This window comes from Leptopilina boulardi, unplaced genomic scaffold, assembly GCF_019393585.1.
Source record: "Leptopilina boulardi isolate dan_hultmark-lab unplaced genomic scaffold, ZJU_Lbou_2.1 LbouV2_213, whole genome shotgun sequence".
Classification (NCBI taxonomy): Eukaryota; Metazoa; Arthropoda; class Insecta; order Hymenoptera; family Figitidae; genus Leptopilina; species Leptopilina boulardi.
In genome coordinates this window covers 4,049,539-4,063,440 of record NW_026137767.1, presented here as the reverse complement: position 1 = coordinate 4,063,440, position 13,902 = coordinate 4,049,539, and the positions used below count along the sequence as shown (strand labels likewise).

Here is a 13,902-nt window from a genome sequence, read left to right as displayed (position 1 = left end):
AATACCTCAAAGCACACAATTGATAACTTTATTCGAAGAATAGAATTTGTTCCACACAATATAATCGGGTTAAAAAATGCTACTTTAGAATATGCAAATCAAATGTCTCAAATGTCACAATTTAAAGATTTAAAGTCAACAACATTGATACTGACAATTCTTTCTCTCGAAAACAGAAAGTTTTCTAAAATTTTTAATCTAACAAAATTTTTAATTGCATTTCATGCAAATGAATCGCGCACAAAATGCTTGACGATAATTTATTCTGGAGTTGAACGATTCAGATATAAGAAATTTCTTCATCAAATGTGGTTAGATGACTTCTTAGATTTTACAGTCTTAGAAATAAGCCGGGATAAAAAAAACAATACTTGTTCTAATTTGATTCGATCAGAAAATGTCAAGATTCATTGGTATAATCCGTTTACAGGTGTTTACAAAATAAAAAAGTACAGCAATAAAGAGCAACAAATCTTTGTTAATAAATTGCGAAACATGAAAGGTTTTGAAATGAAAATAGGAACATTTAATTTACCTCCGTTTGTTTTCGTAAAAAGGAATTCCACAGGACATCCTGTTCAATTATCTGGACCATATGTTAAGATAACACGCGAATTCGCAGAACAAATGCATTTTACAACAACTGAGGTTCCATCGCAAGAGGAATCGATAGGTGAATTAGTAAACAGTAAGAAAAATAATAATCTTTTTTATCAATTATTGGATAAAAAAATTAGATATATTAGAAACTTTGTTTCATATGTTGGAAAAACAAATTTTTCTAAAACAAAAGTTGTCAATTTTGATGCATTCTGTGCTTTGATACCAGAACCCAAAAATCCAAATTGGATTGTACGCTATCAATGGTCCTTGATTTACTTTGTTATTTTTATATTAATTTCAAAGGGGATAACATGGATTATGAATTGTAATAATCAATTTTGGTCTTTTGATTGTATACTGCGAGTAATGCTTGGTTTCAGTGTGCCTAGAGAACCTCGAAGTGCATTCGAAAGAATCTTTTTTACATTGATGTTATTTGGTTTCCTGATATTTTCATCTTCAATTTTTTCAATTTTGACAGACGTGAAGATAACAATAGGTCCAATGACAATCATTGATACTTTAGAAAAACTAAACCGAACAAATCTTACCCCAATGATGAGAAAAAATTATGTATCACAATTGTCTGGTGACAGTAATCCAGTTTTTAGAGATTTAGTGAAGAAAAGCTTGATTTTAACGAATGAAGAAAAATGCGTACAGATGTTAGTCCAACATAGAAATATCACGTGTTTTCTTAAACACACGATGGCAATATTTTTTATGCAGAAATATAAAAATTCAGATGGAAGTTCTCTGTTAAAAGTTGTGGATGAATATTTCTACCATTTACCCCAAACCATGTTTCTGGAACCAGCATCACCATTTGTTAAGGATTTTAACAAAATTCTAACGAATCTATTGGAATTTGGAATAATGTCACATTGGATAAAACCATCTTTCTTTCTCATGAAAAATGTGATAAAAGATTTGATTAATCCTGAAGACTTGTCATTGTTACCTTCTCTGCTCCACATTCTTTTTGTTGGGTATTTTATTTCTTTTATTATATTCATTGGCGAAATTTTGTTAAACTATATGGGAATGATTTGTTACTCTTTATCTAAACATATTAACTAATAATTGTTTGCGGCCTTTAATTTAAACAACTTTTAAAGAATGTATAGCTTTTAGAGAACCTACACGGAGGAAAATGAATTGTTTCGGTTACTAAAAATTAAGTCAACACACCAATTCAGGATTATCAATATAGAACTAACAGTTCTATTTGTTGTTGGGACAAAAAAAATGGTTAAAATGGGATTGTTATTAAAACTATTCGGATTGTTCGATGGACAAACAAAATTGTTATGCCCGGCTGAAAAAACTTGTACAAGAAAATGTACAAGTTCTTGTACATGTTCATTAATGAACTTGTACATTTTCTTGTACATGTTCAAGTAATATTCTTGAACAAGTTCAGCATCCGGGATTGAGACATGTTCTTGTACCAGAACTTGTATAAGATCCAGGACAAGAAAATATACTTGTACAAGAAAATGTACATGTTCTTGTACATATTTTTTTGTGCATAGGTTTCATGTACATTTTCTTGTACCAGATGTGGAACATGTTCTTGTACATGTTCATTTATGTTTTCTAAATTAAAAATTAAAAACCTTAAAGGCTGCGCAGTAGCTTTCTTTAGTCTTTACAGCTGCGCAATAATTTCTAGCATGCATAAGTGAAGAGTCTCAATAATTATAACTTATTAAAATTTCTTATTATCTAGATAGCATAATTCCTGACTTACTTTTAGTTCTGTAAAACCTGGATTTGATATCAAGTTTTTTTAAAAAGAATTAGCATATCTCACCTCCTTCCATTCAGGAATATTGAATCTTTGCAAATAATTTAAAACTTCTAACCTCTCTTTACATGCTGGGCATACAAATTTCTTTTCATTTATATCAGTTTTAAACTGACACAAATTAAGATGATCATCGGATCCAGAAGGTTTTTCAACGAATCCCCCTGATGTCAGTTGAATCGGTACTCCCTTATACTTACCCTGTAAAAAAATTCCGATAGCACAAACCGGGAAAACGAATTGCAGTTCGGTATGTTGAATCTGTTATTTGGATTTTAACAGATAGCATTCCTAAGTTGAATCTGATCCCAATAGATGGTCCAATACGCTATATTGCAAATGACGTATAAATAAAGAATTAGCGCTTTAAATGTACGAAAATTGATTGTATATGAATAAAAGAGCGTAAAGAAATTGTAAAAATGACAGAATTATGTGAAAAATGCAATTTTATGGAAATAAATTAATAAGATAATCAGTATGAAAGAAAAATAAGCGATTCACGGGGTAAGAGCTGTTCTTTTTTTTACCGACAGTGAATATCGAGTTATATGGAATCTATGCATTCTTATTATCGTTATATAAAATGAAATGATATAGAATTTGATTAAATAAATATAGGGGAATAGCGTCAGGGTTGGACACAGTTTTGGTTTTTTATTTATAAATATTTTGTTCCCTCACAACAAAAGGATATTCAGGATATCCTTGGGACGTCCTGGGGATATCGATTTGTTTTCGGCGGTTTGGATATCCCTGGGATATCTTAGAGATGTCCATGGATATCCAGAGGATATCTTAGGGATATCCGAATCGCCAAAAGCAAATGGATATCCCCAGGACGTCCCAGGGATATCCTGAATATCCTTGTGTTGTGAGGGTTTAGATAAATTCAGTTAATTGTGGTATATGGGTGGAAAGATCTACAAAAGAGGAACACTTTTGCTCTGGACCGTAAATTGATTGGTCCAAAATTAAAAAAGTTATAAACATTTAAAAAAATCTAGTCAGGGTTGGACTTTTCAGTCAGGGTTGGGCACTTTTTGAAAATCTAAACGCATTATTGGTAATAACGTAAAATAACATTTGTAATGTTTTTTATTCTTATTTTTTCATGTTTATCTTTACTTATTGTTTACAAATTGTAAAGCTTCATGGGTTTAAAAAAGGAATGAACTCAAATTACAAAAAATAACTCAATGAAATGATGAACAAAATTTATACAATTTAAGTATTATTTTTCTAATATCTTTGGCACAATTTTGCACTGAAATATCAATAAAATAAAATTTATTTGTATATTTATTTATAAATTGTGTCAAATTCATAATTAATATGGGTGTCCAACCCTAACTAGAAGCATCATTTTCGAATTGTGCTAACCATAACCAGACATGTGTCGCGATTCGATTTTTCACTTTTTTTCTTCTTAAATTATGTACCCCACAATACATTCAATAAGCTTACCTTGCCGAATTCTTGCTTTTTTTACACATTTTTTAGGTTTATTCACAAGTCAAACAAAACTTTTTTTGTCTCTTCGATTGCACCGAAGTCACAGGAGACGCTACTTTTGATTCTCCAAAAATGTAATGCCACAAAAAGTTAGGTTACACTACTAGAAGATTCGTCACGTACGCACACAGGTGGCGCTAGTGTTCTTATTTAAAAAAAGCCAAGTGTCCAACCCTGACACTATTCCCCTATTTATTTAATCAAATTCTATTTCATTCATATTTAAGTAAGTTACACATAAAAGTTCAAATGAATTCAATCCAAAAGGAAAACAGTTTATGGACACGTTTGAATTAAATGTTTTTTATAATAATTTTTTAATTAGAGTTTAATTAAAAGTTAAGTTATAAGTTCGAATTATAGAATGCGAAAAATATAAAAACATCACAATTTTGGATATATTTCACAAAAGAACCCTGCACAAAATGTACAGAAAATAGATCCCTGTCGATTTTGATTAAACTTTGGGAAATTGTTGCTTTTGTATTACCAAAGAAAAAAGTCTTATGATAAAATCCAAAAAAATGGACAGATTTTCTGTTAATTAATGTTTAAGTTGACAATTCACAGTGTAGAAGTCGGTGATGCTTACAAGTGAACAAAACGAAAATAATTAAATTAAAATGCTTGATACTGCCATTTTGAATTTTTGAAATCTGACTGTACATTTGTTATCAGCGACTCCGAAAACTCCCGTGCAACAAGTATCAAGCATTTTAATTTAATTATTTTCGTTTTGTTCTCTTGTAAGCATCACCGACTTTTACACTGTGAATTGTCAACTTAAACATTAATTAACAAAAAATCTGTCCATTTTTTTGGATTTTATCATAAGACTTTTTTCTTTGGTACTACAAAAGCAACAATTTCCCAAAGTTTAATCAAAATCGACAGGGATCTATTTTCTGTACATTTTGTGCGGGGTTCTTTACACGAAATTAAATATCTAATTTTAGAATAATAAATTTTTTTGTATAAATAATGTGTTGTCATTTTTTATTCCAGAACCCAAAAAGTCGAATAACAACTTTGTTAAAAATCCTTATTTCTTATATGAAATGTTTTTCATATCAATATATGTTAAATTTATCGTTGTTATATATGTAAATAGCAATAATTCTCAGAAATAAAATACATTATAAATTTAGAAAAAAAAAAATATTTTAGAAACTTGGAGTATAAACCAATTACACACTTTTCTATATATGTAAATTAGAAATTAGGTTATATAATTGCTATATATAAAGGCATAATAGTAAGATTTATAATAAGGCCTTCTCCTTGAAATTTGAATTATATAATTCCAATTAATTAATTCTAAAAGGCAAGTTTGAATTAGGCACATTTTTATATAATACCTACTAATTAATTAAATGGTAAAAGAAGATATATATAAATAAAGAAACTAATTAATTAAAACATAAAAAAATATCCAAAAATAATTTCTTAATTAAATTTATGCTAAATAAAATTGAAATTTTTGTTAAATTATTGAAAGTGAAGACACCCGTTAAGTTGTACGGATAAGGTGCAAAATGATAATAATTACCAATACTCAAGTCGCTATCGCTCACGCGCGTGTTTTCCGTTAGTACAATTGAAGTTAGTCTTTCGATAACACATCTTCCATCAGTTAGTCTGACCATCAGCGGTGGTTTTCAGTTTTTTATTTTCTTTTTTTAAAATCTCTCGACAATGATTCAAAAATTGTATAATTAGTATGAATATTTTTTTATTTACATAAAAATAAATAAATTTTGTGATAAATATGATTGAATAATGTAGCAACTGGAAATTAAATTTAAAAACTTAACTTTTTTTAACCAAACATATTGCACAATATTATATAAAACATAAAAAATATGAAAATTTAAATTCTTTTTAACTAAATGGTGATTTTTTAAAAAGGATAAAATAAAATATTAGAAATACGCGGAAAAAATTTAAATTTGAAAAAAAGTCAGTTTATAATGAAAAATAACATGAAAGTTTATCATTTACACGTGGTGAATGTAAATTTGTGACATAAATAAAATGATACAAGCTATGAGATAAAATTTTTAGAAGATCAGGTGACAATTGGGTGAGTTTGAAAACAGTTTCATAACTCGCGTCTATTGTATAAAGATTATCACTTACCTATTACAAGACATTTACTTGGAAATTATTATGAAAGAATTTTTAATTTAAACATTTTCTTTTATCTAATATAAAATGAGAAGGCCTAGAACAAAAAGCAAATATTTTCTTTTATCATTACTTTTTTATATTTCATGAAAAACATTTTCAATAAAATATTAACTATACTAAAATACTTTACAATTGAACTTGTTGTTTTTATTATAATTATTTTTATTAATATTATTATTATTATTATTATTACTATATATATATATATATATATGTTTCTACTGTGTTTTAAATATTTTTAAATATATTAGATGATACGTTATTTTCAAAAATGATGTCATGCTTGTGAGAAATGGTAACGAACGTCTAGAAATATAGTTTTGAAAATCTCGACAAATTATGTTTTTTAATCTGCTGCCTTAATAACTTTTATTTTTAGCTACTAGTTAGACTTTTTTTAAATTAGTATTTTAAAATATTATTAAAATCTCCAATTAAATATTAAAAATTTTAAAATACATTCACTTTAGATTTACAAAATTTGGGAAATATAGTATATATGAATTTTTGAATTTTAAAAACAATCATAATATTCATAATTTCAAAATTATCCTAGTTAATTAACATGGAAGATACAATTTCCAACAAAATTTTTTTATTGTCATGCACAAAACTATTGAAGAAATTTTTAATATCATCAATCGAGTTTTTCCTAAAAATATAATCATATAATGATGACATCATATTGAAACATAATAAATATATCCCTAAACAATTATTTACTGAAATATTGACATAAATTGATTGACGTAAGTTAAATAAAAATAGTTTTTTGCAACACTAACCTCTAAAGTTAAATTTTACACACTGAAAAGTGTGTGTAAAGAAGCTCTTTTTAAAACGGTGTGTAAAGTGATTCACTTAACTTTAGAGCTGGGTGTTGCAAAAAATGTTGTATGATACACGTGCGTAAATCTGCTACTCGTGTGATTTGCATCACATTCGTATAATCACTCACTTTACGCACTTGTATCATAAATAACTATTATTATACAGTTATGTTTCTAAATAATATCAACATTTAAAAATAATGTTTTTAATTTATAACATTAAAAAAAGAAAATGAAATAAAACGTCATAAGACATTAATAAAATTTTAAATATCTTAAAAAAATTTGTATAAATAAATGCATGTAATAAATATTTTTAATATTTATTTATATTTATGATACGCATATAAAAGAAGCTAAAATTCTCTTTTGTATATGAGGGATTTCACGTGCAGTGATCAAGGTGAAAAAAACGTTTCTTTTCAAACGCGCTCATGCTTAGGTAATTTTTTCAATTAAATTATGCAATAAAAAAATTCTTTTTTCAATATCTTATTTCCATATAGCTTTTTTTATGCTCTGCTTTCAATTAGTAAAATGTATATGTGTTAAAAAATAATTTTTGACAAAAGAAATTAAAATAAAAAAGTATACTTTTTTTGGTGAAAGACACGATATTTTTTTAACGTAAGCTGAGGTTTTTGTACTATTAGTGACAAATAGATAAAAATGGGTCTAAATGATTAAAGCTTGAAAATTAACATTTTTTTTACTCACTACAGAGCTGCAGACCTTTATTTTTGATTATCATTTTCTTTAAAAAATTAAAAAAAAAAAAAGAAAGTATGTAAACAGTACCCAAATATTTTCACTCTTTCCTCACCAAAAATATTAGCGTAAATGGAAATTTTTTTTTACAAAGAATCAGTTTCTATCCGAATTTAAATTTTAATGTAACTTAACAATAGTATATTATGCGCCAAGTGAGGTATAAGTCCTAGTTTATGTGCCAAGCACAATTTTTGAAGAACGAGTCGTAGCACGAGCGAATTTTTTTCATTTCGATTTTTCGAAACTAAATTTTAATATTTTTAAAACGTAAAATTATATTGCAAATTAATCCTGTTGACTTGGAAACGGATTTATTCGGATTTATTTTAAATGGAATTTCATAATTTAAAATGATTAAAATTTAACTTCGGATTAATTCGGAATGAAATTTTGCAGGATTTAAAAGGATTAAAATTAAACTTTGTAACGAAACAGATTGATTCGAAATGATTTAGAAAGAATGTTTTATTAAGTTATGTGGAAATTTAGATTCGAATAAAAACTTATTAGCTAGGCAACAAATTTCGAAATGCCTCGGAATAATACTCCCAAGTAGCACGTAATATTACTGTAATATTACAGTAACATTACTCGGTAATATTACTGGAATATTACAGTGATATTAAAATGACGCCTGATGGTGATATTACTGTAATATTACGGTAATGTTACAGTAATATTACAGTATGATTTGAGTTACTCATAAAGCATCACAATCATAAATATATTGTATAAGTCAGTGTGGCTTGTTGGTAAAACTCTGGACTTGTGTGCCTTGAGTTCGGGGTTCGATTCCCCGGTTGGGTACATTTTTTTCGTGAAATAATATTCTTCTAATATTACTGCAATATTCTCGTATATTATTACCTTAGTATTACGGTATAATATTACTGTAATGCTATTGTAATATTCTAGTAATAATGCCTTAATATTACCGTGTAATATTACAGTAAAATTATCCGGTAATATTACCATGAGGCGGACATTTTAATATCACTGTAATATTACAGCAATGTTACCGGATAATATTACTGTAATATTACGTGCTACTTGGGCTTACACAAAACTGATTGAATATATCAATCCGAAAATTTTGTCAAATAAAGTTATGTATTAAACAGAGAATTATGGAAATACTAAGAATTAATACGTATACCTAATTGTCAGACATAGTCAGATTTTGTAACAGTTGGTATACAATAAAATTAGCAGTAAACGAAAATGATACGTAGTTAAATAAAATAAGCATTGCACAAGCTATCTATATAGTAGTTGAAAAATATCTATGAAAACAAAATATAATCGTTTAAAAAAATAATACCAATAAATGTTAGCATTTAGTTTGTTAGTGATGTCTTAAGAAGACAAAAAAGAGTAATTAATCAATTTAATACATTTTTTATGTCTCATACAATTATCTATATAATTTTAACTTTCTTAATATTAATTTTTTTTTAAATTAAACATTAAATTCAAAATGAAAAGAAATTCAATATATAATCCTATTTGTATTAACATAAAATTATTGTTTCATTTAATGATGATTTTTTTCCAATTAAAAATTATTATTATTAATTACTTTTTTTCTTTGAATATTGAATCTATGAATATTATTTTGAAATGACTGAAATAAAATTAATATATTCAAATTTTTTTTTTCTCTTTGAGGAAGATAATGATTCATTTTCATATACCTACCGGTAACACTGCGTCAACACGTTATCAAAAAAGATAAGAACTCTACATCTTTATCGAATCCAAGGTATCAGTCGTAGGTGTAAATTCGTCGTGTATAGGTAGTGGTTAAATTTTTAAAAAGTTTATATTCATACCAGGTGTGAGTTAAATTCCACGCCAAAGTGTAAGTCCATCTGCAATTGCAACTCCGATTTTTTTTTCTTTTAGTACTAATTGAGACTAGCTTCCATGAATTTTTTCAAATTTTTTTAGCAAGCCGTTTTTGAGTTATAGAATTTTGAAAATTGGACAATTTTCATGACTTTTAATTTTTGAATGCTCATAACTTCCTTAAAAATGCATTAATTTTGAAAGTTTTTTTTTTCAAAATGTGTGTTTTTAAACGTACTTTTCAAAAAAAAATCGAATTTTTTTTTAAACGATATTACTATCAAATTTTTGAGTTTTAATGATAAAAAGTCATTTTTCTCATTTGACGTACTGATCGATTTTTTTCAAAATTTTTTCAAAAAAACTACTTCTTATTACGAAAATTTTAAGCCTAGCCCGATAATGGGCAAACAATTTTTACAATATTTTCGGAATTTTTCAAAAATTTTTGAGTTTTGAAGTTTTTAAAAATATTTTTGGTTTTTTTTTTATACTACGTACTTTTATGTATTTTGATGCGCTGATTACGAAAATCATAGTGAAAATACCCAAAATTTGATTTTTATGGTGGAAACCATAAATTATTATTATTATTATTATTATTATTTTGATTATAATTATCATAGATAATTGTCATGATTATCAAAATTATTTTAAATTACATTTAAATCAAGTTGAAAAGGAATTAAAGAATTTTTTTTTATTTTAACATAAAGATTTCAAACAAATATCTCCAATACAAAACAGTTGTGGACATTATCAGAGATTTAAAAAATGATGTCTGAATATTTTCTTGATATTGTCAATGATAAGAAATAATTTTTTGTAAAAACAAAAAAGAGGATTTCCGGAAAAGTCTTAAATATTTAATAAATCAAGCAGATTAGAAAACATTTATGGATCAATTTTTTAGAATATAAATAGATTATTTAATAATTAAAAAGTAACTTAACATTATTAATTTAAAAAATTATTATGGATAGTATAATTAAAATACATTTTTATTGTTAGGATTTCATTGCCGAAGGACTTTATAGACAGATTTTAGAATCCTTATGTCCTTCTTACATTACTTCTAGGCCGAGGTAGGTTTACTGTTAAAGAAGATAAAATGAAGGTTTAATGTAGGTTTACTGTAGGTCAAAGTAGGACTAATGTTGCCTTAAAGAAGATTTAATGTAGGTTCAATTTAGATCAAAGTAGGTTCAATGTAGGTTCCCTGTGGGCAAAAAACCATGTTCGTTCTAAAAACGTTTTAAGGACGTTCTTAGAACGTTTCATGTCCACCAAATAATGTTCTGGAACATTTTACGAACATGGAAGTTCAAATAATGTTCCAGAACATTATTTGGTGGACATGAAACGTTCTAAAAACGTTCTTAAAACGTTTTTAGAACAAACATGGTTTTTTGCCCACAGGGTTCATTCATATTTAACTGACACAAAGTAATTGTTACTGTTTTCATTAATTGTTATTATTATCTAATTAAAAAATGAGAATAATATCAATGTTGTTATTATTATCGATTTATTAATTTAGTAGGAAAATATTTTATTTGACATTTTCATTTAGGGAAATTGATATGAAAATCCAATTTTAATACATAAAGGACAATATAGTTTGATATCGTTTATGGTCTTTTGTATATATGATTAAAAATTAATTTTTATTGTCTCAGTTTCGTGGAATATCATGTTGCGACTTTAGATGATAATCTCGTTATTTTAATCATTTTAATTGCTCTGTGCTCAACAGCCACGGTCGTCGTTACTTTTCAAGGAAAGTCATATGACATTGATGTATCAAGAACAAATAAAACATTTGCTTCTCATTTTTAGACATCAAATTGTCAATAAATTTTTTTGTGATAAAAAGAACTTTTGTTGTGAACTTTTGTAATTAAAAAAAAAATATTAATTTTTTTATTTATTTGAATTTATTTTAACAAATTTTTAAATTTAGCGCGCCATTATCTATAATTTGGATTTTCATGGTTGGTACTTGTACAATTTTGGTCGTATATGCCTAAACTTTTTTGTCCTTTTCTAACACACGTGTTCTTACGGCGTTTCTTATGTCATTATGATAGCAGAGACAAACTGTAAACAATGTCTAATTGTGTTAAAACTATTAAAAGTAATTTATAGTAATTCGCAGTGATTTTAAAGAAACTTCCATTCGACGCGTTTCAGGTACTCATATATTCAATCATTGACTCATCAACAGTGAAATACCTCTCGTGAATGGTATAAATAATTTAAAAAAAAAAAACTAGTTTTTTTCACGCAACTAACAGAACCATCATTGTAAATTATAAATATAATAAAAACTGATGGAAAAAAACATTCTTTTGATGGTAATAAAATATATCTCGTCCGAGTTAATAAAGTGTCAGAATAAATTAAAACAATATTAAAAAATTAATTATTGAGTAAATAATTATTTAAATTTATTAAAGTGTGCAGATTTAAATGGATGTAGTTTCTTTAAATTATTTACATCAATCATCAATATACTCTTAACAAGGTTTGACATATATGTCAACCTTGTTCATTATAAACATATAGAAAAAAAATGAACTCATTTTTGCTACACCTCATTATGAGATCTGCATCAAAATGAGTTAATAGGCAACTTCATGTTACTCAAAATGAACCTTAGGCTGTATCAGTTCATCGAGATATTTCGAGTTCGTGTATGACGTCTGATAACTGGAGGGAAAACAAACAAACGACACAATGTTATTCTTATGGGAAAAAAATTAATAATTTTGTAATTAAATAGAAATTTTGAGGTTAGGGATGTTTGTTTACTATATAGCTCATTTTATTATTTAATTTCGTTAATTTGCGTGTAAATCAACTTTAAGAATTAAAGTTTTTTTTAGGGCTATACGCTTGTTTATTAAGAACAATTATTTTATTTATAATATTTTTCTAAGTAATTATTTGTTATAATTTAACATTATAATCTCGAACTCAAAATGAATCTAACCGGGTTCCATTATCTATCTAATCATCTTCCACCTACAAACTTTTATTAGACAATAACTCGATTAAATTTTTTTTTAATAATTTATATTTTTCCCCCTGCTTTTAAAGCAATCAAGACAATGGGACAAAATAGTACGAGAAACTTATTTTTATAAAATTGTTCTTTAGAAGGTATCTAAAATTCTTTTATCATTTAAACTTGTTAATTTCATAAAACTATATATAGGAACTACAGGTGTTAGTTTTAAAAAATAGTATACATGAATAATACGTGTGTGATATAATTGCTTATATCTATTGGTTACGAATAAACTTATATAATGAAGGAAAATTCTATTTTTGATATAATATATTTTTTTTTCTCCCGAGAAATCGATTGCCCCTTTAAACAATATTATAATTAACGATTGAGTTTCTAAAATTAACCATTTAAACACCATTGAATTAAATAAATAATTATAATATATCCAAAATAAATTCAAAATAATGTTAATTATAATATAATGTTTTTGATCAAATCAGAAAAAATAATATATATTATTTAATTATATAATAATTATTATTATTACATAAAAATATTTTTCGTCAAATAGAAGAATTAAATAAATATTTATGTATTGTGTAATAGTAATTGTCTTGTAAAATATAATTATTTTTCTATCAGATATGACGGCAAATGGACAATAAAAACTTTTCAAATTGAAACTATAGAAATGTTATTATTATTTGTTAGGTAAAGTGCTTTGTGAAAAGTTTTAATGATTTTTACAAAATCGTAACACAACTGTAGCCCAACTTAAGATAATAACTGCTTTAAAAAAAAGACGGTACCTTGTCTTATATATGATAAAGATAATTAATATTGTTGATACACGTGGTTGCCTCAGTAGTTACCTTGGAAAGCAGCAGTTTTTTGTTTGCGAACAAATCCACCTTATCAGAGTAATGTCACTAATAAACCCACCTTGATTGACTTTCCGAAATGAAAGTTTCGAAAAAAAAGTTGGTTAAAAAGTAGTAGCTTTTTAGTTATATATGTTTTATATTATTCCACATATCTTCATCGAGAACAAATTGTTGACTTAAATAACCATATTTCTTCTTATTTAAACTCAGATTACTGAAATATACATTAAACCTATATACAGTATATATAATACGGGTTCCTCTTATTCAATAATTTTTCTGCTCACTGCATTGTTATTTTTTTGTATCATATGATTTATTTTCCTTTTACTACTGTTAATTATTTTTTCTTGAAACTTCGATTACTTGTTCTTAATTTCTGAAATTTATTTATATTTATAATAATTAAATCTAATTAGATGAAATAGATCCCAT

General features: G+C 26.1%; 1 protein-coding gene across 3 annotated transcripts in view; it reads left to right on the top strand.

Moving 5' to 3' along the window:
* Nucleotides 1-5,530: 5,530 nt before the first annotated feature.
* LOC127278983 (cGMP-dependent protein kinase, isozyme 1-like) overlaps nt 5,531-13,902 on the top strand; it is a 46,653-nt gene continuing 38,281 nt past the window's right edge. For 2 of the 3 annotated variants that reach the window (XM_051301003.1, XM_051301001.1), the window contains exon 1: nt 5,531-6,011. The gene's annotated coding sequence lies outside the window, so the exon portion shown is untranslated. Of the gene's footprint in view, nt 6,012-9,483; nt 9,581-13,902 lie in introns of those variants that run through there. The other variant, XM_051301002.1, reaches the window with a different exon arrangement.